The sequence below is a fragment of the Vipera berus genome (genome assembly GCF_964194415.1).
Source record: "Vipera berus genome assembly, chromosome: 2".
Lineage (NCBI taxonomy): Eukaryota > Metazoa > Chordata > Lepidosauria > Squamata > Viperidae > Vipera > Vipera berus.
This window is the reverse complement of record NC_138203.1, coordinates 110,779,707-110,795,064: the sequence shown is the minus strand read 5'-3', so window position 1 is coordinate 110,795,064 and position 15,358 is coordinate 110,779,707.

The window sequence follows — 15,358 nt, the reverse complement described above, 5'->3', positions numbered from 1 at the left end:
CTTGTATCAGGCCACTACAGGCTCAGATAAAGAACCCTTTGAATGAACCAAGGATTGCCAGGTGACATTTGATAACATTAAAACTGCTTTAGTGAATGCTGCAGCCCTTGGCCTTCCTGATGTCACTAAATCATTCACCTTGTATGTGGCTGAAAGTAAAGCGGTGGCTGCTGGGGTCCTTAATCAAACCCTTGGTACTTGGTCTCACCTTGTAGCCTATTTTTCCAAACAACTTGATTCTGTTGCTCAAGGATGGCTAGCATGCCTTTGGGCTGCTGCAGCTGCCGTTCTCCTTTTGGAGACTGCTGAACAACTAACCTTTGGGGCTCCTATCACAGTGGAATCACCCTATTCCATCCAGGATTTGTTAGCATCCAAGGGGGGCCATTGGCTTACAGCCTCCCAACTGGAACTGTATCAGATTGCACTCCTTGACAATTCACAAGTTCATATCAAGTGCAGTACCAGGTTCAATCCAGTGACCTTCTCCAACTGGAACAGGATAGCGATCATGATTGTGTGCAGACTATTACAGAAGTATTTTCTGGCTGGCCAGATCTAACTCAGCCATTAGAGGAAGCAGACAAGGACCTGTATACAGACGGCAGCAGTTTTATGAGTCAGGGAGAAAGGCTAGCTGGCTGTGCCGTGGTCACATTGGATCAGGTAGTGGAAGAAGCAGCTCTCCCTGCAGGTACCTCATCTAAGAAAGCTGAACTCATTGCCTTGGAATTATCAGACGGTGTGGTTGTTAATATCATTACAGACAGTAAATTTGCTCTTAGTGTTCTACATGTACATGGGGCCTTGTGGAAAAAACGTGGTTTGCTCACTGCTCAAGGCACCCCTGTAAAATATGGACAAGATATTTTGAGGCTGCTGGATGCTATTTTGCTGTCACACAAGGTGGCTATCATGCATGTGAGGGCCCATGGTAAGGATGTTACTAAACATGGAAAAGGAAATGCCTTGGATGACCGCACCACAAAGTCTGCCACATCTGGTCCTCTGTCCCCTTGGTATGTAGGTGCACTTGTACCTTTACTTTTGCCTGTGCCAGCTCTAAAATACACTTCACAGGATAGGCACAGAGCTTATAAAATGGATGCTGTTTATCAAGGGCAATGGCTGGAGAAAGATGGGAAATGCCTTCTCCCAGATCATGAATTATGGGCCTTCTTACGGGAATTGCATGTCAGCACTCATTGGGGTTATAAGGCCATGTGTAGGGGCTACTTCAAAACCTCATCCCAAGAAAGCAGAATTCATGGAAGCAGTTTCTTCCAAAATGTTCTTTTATTAGGAGAAGTTGATAGCAGGCATAATAGACAGGATATGAGGATTTTCCACTCAGATCGATAGGTTAAAGTGTCCCAAGCAAAACCCCACCCCATAGGTCATCCAGTCATTCAAACAGACCAATCCCCAGGTGTTAGGTTCCTTGTGGGAAAACAGGAGATAATATAAGGCAAAAGTGATGTTTTGGCGGCTTTTTGTACCTTCTCCTGGTAGTGCGGAGATACACCAGTTGCTGGAGGTTGCATTTCTTTCTCCCCTCCCTCCCTTTTCCAGCTGACAAAAAGGGGAGAGAAAGTTCACAGAAGAAATATGCAAGAAAGCAAAGTGTTACATTGTAGCAATAGAGGAAGTCAAGGCAATAACCCACAAGCACTCTCCCCAGGAGTATGGCAGAATCCAGGAAGAAAAGAGAGTGAGATTTGGATCAGGATGAAAAAGGGCAGAAAATGAATGTGTTAGGAGGGGGGAAGGGGAACCCTGTAAATATGGGTTCTGACATCCTTTTAAAAAGACAGAGATCCACCTGTGGAGAGACAGAGATAAATGTATATAGGTTAGTCAGGTTTGCTTGGATAGTCCGTGTGAAATTTCTTAAGTAATTTTGGGGCATTAATGGGGCGTTTGTGGACCCACTCGTTCTGGGAGGATGGGAGGTGTTTCCATGCTACTAAGTATTGGGTTGAACCATGGCATTTTCTGGAGTCTAGGATTTCTTTTATTACAAAATGTGGTTCTCTTTTGACCATAATGGGAGGAAGAGGTGGAGCGACAGCTGGTCTTAAGGATGATTGTTGCTCATTTTAGGAGGCTGCAGTGGAAGTTTGGGTGAATTTGTCTGAGGGATTTGGGGAGTTTTAATTCTACTGTTACCAGGTTTATGATTCTACTGATGGGGAATGGTCCTATTTGGGTCCTAGTTTCTTTGATGGTTGTAAGGATTTTAAGTGTTTAGTGGATAGGTAGACCATCTCCCCTATGGTGAATGGTTTCAGCTCGATTCTCCTTTTGTCTGCCTGCGCTTTGTATGCTTGTCAGGCTTCATCTAGTGCCTTCCTGACTACTGGCCAGGTATTTTTTTAACTTTGTAATCCAGTCCTTTAGAGAGGGGATGGCAGGCTTGGTAAGTAATAGTTCTGGTATGGGATTGAAACTCTGTCCGGTGGCTACTTGGAATGGGGTGTAGCCTGTGCTGGAGTGAACTGCATTGTTGTAGTCAACTTCAGCAAACGGAAGTAAGTCCATCCAGTCTGTCTGTTGGTAATTAATAAAGCATCTCAGATATTGTACAAGTACTGAGATTGAACATTCCATCCCACCATTTGTTTGTGGATGATGACTAGATGACAGCCCGAGTGGTCCCTAAAATGGACAAAAACTCTTTCCAGAACTCCGATGTGAATTGCACCCCATCTGATATGATGCGCTGGGGTGCTCCATGAAACCGATAGATGTGTTGTCCAAACAGTTTTGCTAAGGCCTTTGCTGTAGGGATTTTTGTGCGGGGTATGAAATGTACTTGTTTGGAGAAGAGGTCCATCACGACCCAGATGACTGTATTTCTGCTGCTCTCTGGTAGTTGCATTATGTAGTCCATTTAAGATCTCCTTCCAGGTTGCTGAGGGGGTCGCTACCGGTTGTAGCAGTCCCAGTGATTTCCTTTGCAATCTCTTTGCTGCTGCGCAAGGTGGGCAGCTAGCCACATAGTTTTCAATGTCTTTTTTGATGGATGGCCACCAAAATTGTCTTTTGACTAAGTGCACCGTTTTCACAAACCTAAAGTAGCCTGTCGATTTTGAGTCATGACAAAGCTGCATAAATGCAAGTCTTTGACTTTTTGTATGTACAGTTTCTCCCCCACCCAGGGAAATCCAACTGTGATAGTGCATATGTTTTTGTGATTTAGGAACCATTCATCGGTTTCTAAGGTTTTTCTGAATTCAATCCCCTCTTGGCTAGCTAACGGGTTTTGTAGCTTGGCTTGTGCTTGGGTAGTTACTCGTGCTGCCAGCTGCGTTTAGGGCATGAGTGGTTTTATTATGCTGGGCTGGGTGCTATTGTATTGAGGCATTCTGGATAAAGCATCTGTTAGGAAATTCTCCCCCCCTCCCCCCGGTAGATGTTTTATGGTGAAGTTAAACTGGGGAAGTGTTGCAACCACCATGCTTGTTTAGGGGTGAGTTTCCTTGGTGCTTTTAGTGTTTTCAGGTTCTTATGGTCAGTTCACACTTGGAAGGGGATTTTGTTCCCTTCCAAGATGTGCCACCAGGTGAGTAGAGCCCACCTTACTGCGTACGCCTCCTTTTCCCAAACTGCCCACCTTTGTTCTGTTTTGGTAAGCTTCCTGGAGGTACACGTGCAGGGTTGTAGCACCCCTGTCATTTTCTTGTAGTAATACAGCCCTCACTGCTATATCACTGGTGTCTGCTTGAGTTACAAAAGGCTTATTGGTGTCGGGGTGCTGCAGAAAAGGTTCAGCTGAGAACAGCCTTTTTAATCTTTCAAAGGCGGCTTGACATTCCACCATCCACTTCAGGGACTGGTTGGGTTTTGGTGTTCCCTCCCGTTTGGTTTTTAGTAAGTTCATGATCGGCAAGGCTATTTGGGCAAACAAGGGGATAAACTAGCAAGAAATTGGCAAACCCCAGGAAGCATTGCAGTTGCTTTCTTGTGCGGGGTGGTGCCCATTTCAACACCGCCTGGACTTTTACAGGGTCCATTTCTATGCCCTCGGGGGAGATGCGGTACCACAGGTAATCTATTTTTTCTTTATGAAACTTGCATTTTGATAGTTTGGCATAGAGGTGAGTGGCCTGCAGTTTATTTAGGAATGCTCTAACCAACTTCACATGCTCCTCCATAGTCTCTATGATTATGAGGATGTCATCCAGGTAAACAAGCATGCCTATTTAAGGGAGTCCTGGTTTATCTAGACGACATCCTTATCTTCACCGAATCAAAAGAGGAACATGTCAACCTAGTCAGAATGGTTTTAAAGAAACTGCGAGCTGCCCACCTATATGCCAAATTATCGAAATGTGAATTCCACCAGGAAAGAATAGACTACCTGGGTTATCGCATATCCCCACAGGGCATTGAAATGGACCCAGAGAAGGTCAGAGCAGTATTAGAATGAGCACCACCTCGCACAAGAAAGCAACTGCAATGTTTCCTGGGCTTCGCAAATTTTTACTGCCAATTCATCCCCTCATCTGCCCAGATAGCCCTGCCCCTCACGAACTTATTAAAAATGAAGGGAGTATCCTCAGTAAAACCTAGCCAGCCACTAAAATGGACAATGGAATGCCAAGTGGCATTTGAGAGATTAAACAGACTGTTTTCTGCAGAACCAGTACTGAGGCACCCAGACATGGATAAGCCCCAGGAGCTGGTAGGGCTCCAGCTGATTGGCTCCAGCTAATTGGCACTTCCAGAAGCAGTTCGGAGCTGGAGGTGAACTGAAGAAAAAAGGGAGAAGAGAGGAGAGGCTATAAAAGTACATGGTTTGGGTGGGGGAAGGGGAAAAAACTCAACAGGAAAGGTTTAATCCCTTTAAACAAATGTAATAGTTTTACACCCTTTAATTGAGTCTGTCTGTGGCTTTTAGAAAGTTTTCTTTGAAGGTAAATCGGTTTAATTTGAAGCTAAAGCTTTTCACAATTGTTGGAGCCTTTCTGTCCTGGCTTGCAATATTGTGACATGTGACACGCCTAAGGCAGCTTAAAGAGAGAAAAAAACGGAGTTTGTTTTTCTTTATTTTCTTGCTTTGCACTTGATTACTGTGTCTTTAAGAGTACAGGGAAGGGATTGGGGGGGTGCATTCTTACTACATTGTGGAAGAGCTCAGAAGGTTGCCAACCAGCTAGCTCAGGAGTCTACAAACTTGAAAACTTTAAGACCTGTGGACTTCAACTCCCAGAATTCCTCAACCAGCCATGAGGGCTGAAGAATTCTGGGCATTGAAGTCCACAAGTCTTAAAGTTTGAAGACCCCCTGAACTAGCTGGTAGTGGTGCATATTAATAAACATGGGTAAATTCATCATAAATTTGTTTTTTGTTTTTTTGCTTTATTGATTTTTTTAAAACATAAGTCACATAATAATTGGTTAACAGTGTGTTTGCTAGGTTTACATTTATAAAGAGAAATCATTAACAATTGGTTTCTATAATTCATAATCCATATATACAAACAAATGTTTCTCTTTACAATATTCTCTCTGGTAGGTCCCATCATCTATATTCTTAATTTTCACTTTAATATTTTCCCTTTGACCCGTATCTTTCTTAATCAATATGTTTTGCTAAATCCAAAAGTTTTTCCATATATTTGTTTTTTCCCCAACCAATTATACAATTTATTACAGATTTCATAATAATCTGTTTCACTCTTATCCTTGACTTCTAACATCAACCTGTCCATTTCAGCACAGCATAAAATCTTATATAATAATAATAATAATAATAATAATAATAATAATAATAATAATAATAATAATAATAATAATAATTTTATTTGTATACCGCCCTTCTCCCGAAGGACTCAGGGCGGTGAACAGGGCAATAAATACTAATACAAGAATACAAAAATTAAGAAAAAATTAAACAAAGTGCCCAATACCTTAAAACAATAAGTTAAAATACATTAAAAACAGTAATAAAACCCCAAAACCCATCAGGCCAGGCCGGCTTGTTCAAACAAGTAAGTCTTAAAATCCCGTCGGAAGGAGCGAAGGTCGGGCGCCATCCGGAGCTCATCCGGTAAACGGTTCCACAAATCCGGCACACCCACAGAGAAGGACCTCCCCCTGGGGGCCACCAGACGGCATTCTCGGACCGGTGGCACCCTGAGGAGGCCCTCTCTGTGGGAGCACACTGGGCGGAGGGAAGTTGATGCCGGCCGCAGGTGCTCCCTAAGGTACTCCGGACCCATGCCATGTAGGGCTTTAAAGGTCATTACCAGCACCTTGAATCTCACCTGGAAGACAATTGGAAGCCAATGCAGCTCACGGAGCAAAGGTGTAACATGGGAGTATCGGGAGACTCCCAACACAACTCTCGCGGCTGCATTCTGCACCAGTTGGAGCCTCCGAGTGGTCCTCAAGGGCAGCCCCATGTAGAGAGCATTGCAGTAGTCCAATCGAGAGGTCACGAGTGCATGAGTGACCGTACGCAAGGCATCCCAGTCTAGATAGGGCCGCAACTGGTGCACCAGGCGAACCTGGGCGAAGGCCCCCCTACCTCTTACCTCTTCTTCTGAGGATATCTCCTTATCTTTCCATCTCTGTGCAAAGACTAATCTTGCTTCTGTTAGCATGTGTAATAATAGGTATAGGCAGGGCTTTTTTTGTCATAGAATGCCCAGAACAGAGTTCAGGCACCTTTTTTTTTTGATGGAACCTTGTAGGGTAGGCAAGGCGGGTTGTATGACATATGAGTTCCGGCACCTTTTTTCTTCTCAGCTAGTAAATGTCTCCCTTCTCGGTCTTTAACACTTGTTCAAAATGTCCACTTTCTCCGTTTCATCAGCACTTTTTATTCCTCAGTCCTTTAAATCATTCTGACTTCTTCACAGAAAAGGAGAAAGACCACCCTTGATCTTTATCCTTTTCATCCCATACAGTTCAACTGGTTAAGGTAAAAACCTCATTGGGACTTCCGGTGGCGACGCGACGCTGAAGACAGCCATCTCTGGGCTGTCCGCTCCGCGGCTTCGTAGAACCGCCGAAAACAGCGCCGATCAGCTGTTTCGGCGGTTCGGAAGCCCCCTCCTCGGGAGAAGAGGGGGTGAGGCCCCAGGTAGGGGTTGAGCTCTCCGGGGCCGCCTGAGCTTTTAGTTCGGGCGGCTGAAGGATCAAGCCCCCCCGAAGCCTGGGTTTGCTCCGGGCTGCGCAGCGCTTCTGCTCCGTGCTTTTGGGAGCAGAACCAAGCGTTAGCAACCACCCCTGCCAGAAGGAAGGACTTTGGAGTGTGAAGAGGCAGGCAGAGCAATACAGGAGATCAAGGTGAAAGCGGATTTTTGTTCTCTAGTTTAACGGATTTTATGGACTTTGAAAGTGAAAGTGCGTAGCAAGTGAAAGTGGAGGAAGATGGCGGCTAAAACTTCTAAAGTTCTCAGGAGTGCAGGGGCTTCCCCGGTGCAACAGTCCTCGCTGCAAGCCTTATTGCCTCCTGCACCTGCTCCGGCACTGACGGTTAAAGATCTACTGGATGCTTTGGAAAAGCACTCACAACAAATAGCAGATATTATAGATGAAAAGATGGAAAAGCTGGAGGAGAAGTTTACAGCAATGAGGGCAGACATCTTGCCTGCACTTCAAGGTATGGCTTTATGTATTGAATGCATGGACGAAAAAATGGAAGATCTTAGCCAAAATAATTCTAGATTAGAAGCAAAAGTGTTAGAGAATGAAAATGTGATGGATAAAATGGACGGTGACTTGACTCTGGTCCAGTACCACCAGATGGAGTTTGCTATCAGAATCAGAGGCTTAAAAGAGAATCCTAAAGAAGATTTAAAGCAGATAGTCTCTGAGGCTTTGGAAGTGGTACTGGGACAGTCAGCAGCTGAAATTGAGGGAAATATAGACAAAATCTTTCGTGTGAATTCATGGATTGCAAGGCAAAGGAAGCTACCTAGAGATGTGGTGGTTTATTTCACAAAGAGAGCAATCAGGAATGAAGTTATCCAAGTTTCTTATGATACTAAGCTTGTGGTTGCTGAGCAAGAAGTTTTGGTTTTAAAAGAGATTCCTCCAAGAATTTTAAGGAGAAGGAAAGATTTTGCTTTTCTGGCACAGGAACTTAAGAAACGTGACATCAAGTTTAGATGGGAGATACCAGTGGGCATGGTGGTGATGCATGAAGGCACGAGACACCGTTTGGTCACAGTGATCCAGGCACGTGATTTTTACAGCAATGTTTTAAAAGCAACCCTTTTACCACTTTTGGAATCTGCAAAGAAAAAAGGAACGCAGACAGATGAGAAAGCTACTGGAGTGGATCAAATTACAGCTTCATCGGAAGATGCCAGAGAGCAGAGGATGACGCGTGCTGCCTTGAGACGAGCGAGACGAGAGCAAGAGCAAGACCAGCAGAAAGTTATGGAACCTCCAAAGCGTACCTATAGCGAAGCTGTGGGAGGGGCGCGGCCTAAGGAAGTTAAGGGACTCCTGGCAGACGTGCTCCAGAAGCTTCGGGTCGCTAAGGATGGCGACTAAGTTTCTAACTTGGAATGTCAATGGCTTAAACTCACCACAGAAGAGAAAGAAAGTTTTTCAATACTTAAAACAATTTAAGACTGATGTTATTTGCTTGCAAGAAACACATATTAGGGTTGTGGACCAAAAGTACCTATTGAACTCTAGATTGGGTACACAATTTATTGCTTCTGCAATGAATAAGAAAAATGGAGTGGTTATTTATATCAAGAATACTGTGACAGCGGAGCTAATAGAAGCAGATAAACAAGGAAGATATGTTATAATAGATTTGCTGTTAGAAGGCAAAAAAACGCTTTTGGTTGGACTGTACGCCCCTAATCAACAACAAGCTGATTTTTATAGTTCATTACACAGTAAGGTTACTCAGTTGGATTATAAATCTTTTATTTTTATGGGTGATTGGAACGGTGTCTTGGACGTACAACTGGACAAGTGTGGTTCTTTTAGGCATACTCCAAGCCACGCTAGATTGCCTAAATCTTTTTTTGAAATGAAGGATGATTTGGGGTTGCGAGACATTTGGAGAGAAAGACATTTACAAGAAAAGGATTACACTTTTTTTTCTGATAGACATCAATCTTTTTCCAGGATTGATTTTATATTATTGACTAATGATTTTTTTTCCAGGATCAAGAAGATAAAGATTTGTCCAAGAACTATGTCTGACCACAGTCCAGTTTGGTTAGAGACTGACAAGGATAATAGAGATAGGCGCTCTTGGCGCTTAAATGAGAACTTGTTTAGAAATCAGAGAAACGTGGAAGAATGTAAAAAACAGATGAAAGACTTTTTTGAAACTAACATGAATAAGGGTACTTCTATGGACATGGTTTGGGATGCTAGCAAAGCTTATATGAGAGGGGTGTTAATATATATGAACAACAAATACAGATGTAACTTGGAATTTAGGAGGAAAGAATTAGAGAATGAAATTAGGGAAAAAGAAAAGGCCCTAATTCTGAATCCATCGGATGTGAAGATCAAAGAGGTTATTAATCTGTTAAGAGGACAATTTGATAAGTTGATGGCTGATCAGGTGGCAACTAACTTACGGTTTGCTAGGCATAACACTTTTTGCAATGCCAATAAACCAGGCAGATGGTTAGCTTACAGGTTAAGGAAGAAGCAAAGGGCTTCTAACATAGATAAAATAGAACATAAGGGTAAGTTTGTGTATCAACAGGACCTTATTAAGAAAGCCTTTGTGGACTTTTATTCCAAATTATATGCTAAAGATAAGATTAATGAAGTAGATATTGATGTATATTTGAGGAATGCCAACATCCCGGTTCTTACACAAGAACAAAATCAAGAGATTAATCAATTGATAACAGAAGAAGAAATTCTTTTAGCAATTAAACAATTGAAGGTGGATAAAGCGCCAGGCACGGATGGACTGACTGCGGTGTACTACAAAAACCTACAATTGGAGATGATAAAGCCACTAAGGGAATTGTTTCAGACAATTCAAAGGGGAGGAGGGGTGCCTCCGTCTTGCAGAACTGCTTTTATTTCTTTGATTCCAAAGGAAGATCAGGACGTCACTCAAGTAAGAAATTACAGACCAATATCACTTTTGAACACGGACTACAAGATATTTGCTAAGGTTTTAGCTAACAGATTGATGAGGGTTTTACAACAGATAATTCATGGGGACCAAACTGGGTTTATTAGTGGTAGACAAATGAAAAATAATGTGAGGCATATAGTAGACTTGTTGGAATTTTTGGAAAGGAACAACCAGATCCCTGCGGCGCTGATCTTTATAGATGTCAAAAAAGCCTTTGATCAACTGGATTGGCAATTTTTGATGAAAGTTTTAGATAAAATGAATTTTGGGGATAAATTCTTACAATCAATTAGGGCATTATATCAAAAACAAACAGCCCGAATAATAGTAAATAATAGTTTGACTGAAGTATGTAATATTGAAAAGGGCACAAGACAAGGGTGTCAGTTATCACCTTTATTATTTATTTTAACATTGGAGATATTACTGATTAAAATACGGAATTCGGAAAAAATTAAGGGAATTCAAATTAGAGATCAGGATTATAGACTGAGGGCGTTCGCAGACGATCTGGTTGTTACGGTGACCCAGCCAAAAAATTCTGTTGTGGACCTGATGGAGATAATAATGCAATATGGAAAGGTTTCTGGATTTAAGGTTAATATACAAAAAACTAAAATATTAGCCAAAAATATGACAGTATCGCAAAAGGCCCTTCTAGAAGGGTTAACTGGATTTGAGATTGTTAAAAGGGTTAAATATTTGGGGGTGTATTTGTCACCCTCAAATGCAAAGTTATATAAAAATAATTATGAAAAGTTATGGGGAAAAATTCAAAAAGAATTGGAGAGTTGGAAAAAATTGCAATTGTCTCTACTGGGAAGAATCGCAGCAGTGAAAATGAATGTTTTGCCTAAATTTCTATTTTTATTTCAAATGATACCTATTCTTAAAAAAGACTCCAATTTGGAGGAATGGCAAAAGGGTATCAATAAATTTGTATGGGCATGGAAAAGGCCATGAGTTAAATTTAAGATTATGCAGGACACGCGTGAAAGAGGTGGTCTTAAAACGCCCAACTTTAAATTATATTATGAAGCTGCTGCGTTGTCAGCGATAAGTGATTGGATTAATTTAACACAAGGGAGATTATTAAATCTTGAAGGCCATGACTTGTTATTTGGCTGGCATGCATATTTATTGTATGATAAGAAGGTAGATAATGTGTTTAAAGTGCATATTTTAAGACAGGCATTGCTGAGAGTTTGGAAGAAGTATAGACATAAGTTAGATATAAGCTAAATTACAAGATACCTTTATGGGCAATACCGAAACATGCAATAGAAAACATAAATGTGGGCTTCAAACATGATGTGATTACATACAAGGAAATCTTAAGTTTGGAGAGGAACGTATGGTGTTTGAAGCCGTACAATTTTTTACGAGAAGAGAAGATTGTCCAAACCTGGTTTCAATATGGTCAATTACGGGCCAGGTGGAAAGAAGACCAGAAAATTGGCTTCTCAATGACTGATGGAAATCTGGTAAAGCAAATTAGAAATCAGGGTCCAGCACATATCAAACGGATATATCTTGCATTGATAGAAATTGACTCAGAAACAGAACTTGTTAAAGATTGTATGATAAAGTGGGCTTAGAATATTCAAGAAGTTATCACAATGGACACTTGGGAAAAGATTTGGGTGAGGAACGTAAAATTTACGCAAGCACAAAACTTAAGAGAGAACTTTTACAAAATGTTTTATAGGTGGCATTTAGATCCTAAAAAGCTTGCAAGCATGTATCCGAATTATCAACCTAAATGCTGGAGATGTGGTGGCGAAGACGCAACGTATTTTCATATATGGTGGACCTGTAAAAAGGTTAAAGCTTTTTGGATCAAAATCTGGTGGAATTATGCAGAAGATATTTAAGCAAAGGATAAAGTTTTGTCCGCAATTTTTTTTATTGGGCATAACTACGGATACTACTGTCGTGGACACTAAGTTGATGTTGAACTTAATTACGGCAGCAAGACTTTTAGTAGGTCAATATTGGAAGAAGGAGGAACTGCCGACTATAGAAGAATGGACTTTAAAAGTTTCTGACCTGGCGGAAATGGCAAAGATTTCGGCTTATTTGAAAGACCATTCGCAACAACGTTATATTATGGAGTGGAAAAAGTGGATTGATTATATCCAGAACAAATATGGGACTAAAAAGTTTCATTTAGCATTTGTATAAGTTTTTTATGTGATATTAGTACTGCTTGTAGTCATTTTATATGAGCTAGAGTGCGATAGACTTAATAGTTTATTGTTGTTAACATATGGTTGTTTATGATTGTTTTTACTTTTATACCTTGTATTTAGCTCTGGGAAGTCGGGGAGGGGGGAGGGGGGAAGGGGTGGGGGGAGGGCTAGGGAGGGTTAGGAAGGGTTGGGTGGAGGGAGGGGGGAGGGATTGTTAGAGATAAAATGTATTGTAAAACTTTTCAATATAAAAACCCCTTCTACGGGGTGGGGGAGAGGTTTTTTTTTTTCTGGGGCTCCTTTTCTCTTCTCCCTTTTTAAAAATTTTCCAGGGCAGTTCTCCCTTCCCGGATCACTCACATGGGGTTGTTAGTGTCATTAGGTATACACACCACCAGATCTGTCACACTGTCATTCTGCTGATTCTCCGTAGCTTTCTGTCCAGCTAGCTGCTGTCAATTCTTCATGGCCACCATTCTGGGCCGTCTCCTTTCCCCATCTGGCTTCTACAAGGTCTTCCTGCTTCTATCGGACCCGACCGCCGTCTAGGACCGCTTTGCAGAATGCCTCCTTCTTCTGATCCCCCTCCGAGGGACCTAGGACTTCAAAAAATCTGCCAGGTGAAGGGAAGTGGCTGTAAAGAAAGCACTCTTATCCAGAGCGACGTCCCAGCACAGCCATTCTCCTCGGCAGCTGGCTCCACCCCCCCTCTAAATTCATCATACATTTGTCAGTGCAAAGGGAAAGTGATTCAACAAAGGAACAGCCACCAAAGAAATTAAAACTGGTACTTTTTTCCTTTTTTTCTACAGTTTGTAATAGTTTATTAGATTATAGAATAAAATACAAAAATATAAAAGCAAATAGTAGGATACAGTGGGGAGGAAAAAGGGGGAAAAAGTGAGGGGCCGAAGGTAAAAAGAACAAATTCCTCTGTTGCAGTAGAAGGAAGCATTAACATTGAACCTCAACTTTTTACTTTTCCATATTATTATAAACTAGTCATTTCTATAACAAATGAATCTAATCAGTAAAACCCAACCCCCCCCTTTTTTAGTCATCAAGTTTTTGACACCTTACTAAGCACTGATGGTACTCAAATATTGTCATGTCCTAAAAGTGGTACAATCTGTGAAAAGGTTGAAAAGCCTTCAAGACACGTTGCACACTTCCCAAGATGCACCACAGGAGGGCGAGCTGGCTTCACGATAGAGAGAAAGACAAGTGGCTCTTCCTGCAGTCACCTAAGGCCCCCTCCCTTCCTGGAGTTGAAATTGGGAAGGTTTAGAGCCGTCAAGAATCTGACTGACTGCACAAAGCACATCTCTACACCTAAGTGGTGTCTATTTATCTTCTTGCATAGAACATGCTTTCGAACTGTTAGATGGACAGAAGCTGAGATGAGTGACAGGAGCTCACCCTGCCATGCAGTGCCTGGGCTCAAACTGCCAGAGTTGAGACCATCTCCAGCATTATTAAAACCACTGAGCCACAGCGACTCCATTAAATGAAGATAAAATATATGTAATCCTCGACTTATAACAGTTCATTTAGTGACTGTTCAAAGTTACAATGGCATTGAAAAAAGTGATTTATGATCGTTTTTCACACTTACATTTATAACATCCTCATGACCATGTGATCAAAATTCAGATGCTTAGCAACTGATTCATACTTATGACCATTGCTATGTACCAAGGTCATGTGATCACCTTTTGTGACCTGGCTGCAGGAGCAGTGCCAGCAAGGCAGAGAGGACACAAGACACCAGCCCTAGGGGTAAAGTTCAATGGAGACCCCAAGCAATTGGGGTTCTTCCTGGCACAAGCTTAAACATACATGCAAGAGTATAGTCTACAAACAGCCACCAAAGGGGCTAAGATGCAGTGCATGACCATGGCATTAGAAGGGACCACAGTTGAATGGATTGTCACCCTCCACAATGATGATGCCCTGGAGCTGAGAAACTTCAGCTGATTCATGGCTGCACTTTGGAAGGTCTTCGAAGACTCCTTAGGCTTAGACAATTGGAAAGCCAGAGATCGCATAAAGACCATCTGTCAATGGTCAACTAGCGATCCTAACAAAAGGATTCCTCTAGGCAAGTTCCAAAAGATAGAACGTTATTGGATATACCATTTTGGAACTGAAGAAGGAAAACCCCTCGTGAAATCTTGCTTAGTTAAACAATTGATTCCCTTGGCCCCACCACTCTGGTGTTCACATGGTAAGACTTCTTTTTATTATGGGGACAGTCCACTTCTCCATTGAGCACCTGCAGTAGTGACTTTGATGGCTTGCAGGCTCTCACAGTTCGTGAATGGCTTCTTCGCTTTCTACCCCTCCCCCTTTTGTTTGGCAAGTTGATTAGCAATAGAAGCATTGTAGCAATTCAATCTTGACACCATCAGCAAGAGTGCACAAGGGTAGCCAAGTACACCCAGAGGTTTTGCAATCTGGCCTGCCAACTGACTGACTGGCCAGAATACCTCTTGATTGGATGTTTCCAAGATGGGCTAAGTGATGAGGTCTACAACCCCTGCATTTCCAGAGGTACCTCCACCCTCCATGGCTGGTATGTCCTAGCAGAGGAAGTGGAGTTCAACCTGGCTTGATCCTAATACCAGGCTGAGCAGTGGATGGTGAAGATCCCTCCCTGAAAAGAAAGAGGCCCCGAAACCAGCATCTCCTGAGCAGAGCCCACACCAATGATCTGCTGGCTATTTCAGGTATGGGAAGGAGGAACATTGAGCTTTTGACTGCTGAGTTGCATGCCCAGCCCAGAAGACAACAGAGTCCCACCAAAATATCAACAAAACCACCATGGTGAGCCTGTGAAGCTGCCCCAAAGGGAGTAGAAGTCATAAACTTTACCCCATTCCCCCAAAGAAGGTGGAAGAACCCCAACTGACCCAGTGGATAGCCCAGTGGAAAGAGAATTGGACTACAATGATGATCCTTTGGTAAATTGATCATCCCCATAGAACTGGTGGTTCAATCCTCGGGGTGAAGTAGCCTAGTAGCCCTCCTGAACCAGGTCCCTTCGTCTCTTTGTTGACTATCGTGGGCTAAACTCAAT